This window comes from Morone saxatilis, unplaced genomic scaffold (assembly GCF_004916995.1).
Source record: "Morone saxatilis isolate NCDOM2014 unplaced genomic scaffold, NCSU_SB_2.0 Contig4, whole genome shotgun sequence".
NCBI classification, from domain to species: domain Eukaryota; kingdom Metazoa; phylum Chordata; class Actinopteri; family Moronidae; genus Morone; species Morone saxatilis.
Window position 1 is genome coordinate 13,423,194 of NW_023339984.1, and position 587 is coordinate 13,423,780.

At 43.1% G+C, this 587-nt stretch overlaps 1 pseudogene; it reads right to left on the minus strand.

Annotated features, from left to right (window-relative positions):
* LOC118338477 overlaps positions 1 to 587 on the minus strand; it is a 4,377-nt pseudogene that overhangs the window by 2,959 nt on the left and 831 nt on the right.

Here is a 587-nt window from a genome sequence, read left to right on the forward strand (position 1 = left end):
GCCACTTACTCCCCCACTTAAAGCGGCAGAAGCAACCTTTTGTCCTTCTCCTATTGTTGCTAAAATCTGTGAAAGGTCCTGAAAATGTTTAACCATCTCTGCCACACCGAGCAAAGCTCCTAACAATGCACCTGTTGCAACACCTGCTGATCTGATCATTAACATGTCATAAACACTCATTTTAGTATTATTTCTGATCTCTTCCAGTGACATGTTCCCTGGTGACTGTCTAATGCACTCTTCCTCTCTCTGTATTTCTCTTTGCACTGCTTGTAGCATCTCATTGGTGTAGCACTTTCCTTGGTTTGCCTCAGTCATCTTGTCTAGTGTTTTGAGCAGCTCTGCCACCTGGAACTGATTATTTCTGTAGGCGTCCTCTTTGTTGTCCTTCCAGTATTTATTATCAACGACGTGGCACCGGCCTCCGCACTTCTTCAGCAGATCACTCATATTCTTATTCTGATGGACAAATTCCTCAATTTGCATTCCTTCAGGGAGCTGGTCACCATGAGTGAAGACAACTACAGCATATTTTAGAGCATCTTCAGAGAATAATTGGCATATTTTAGTGATGACAGCCTGCTCAT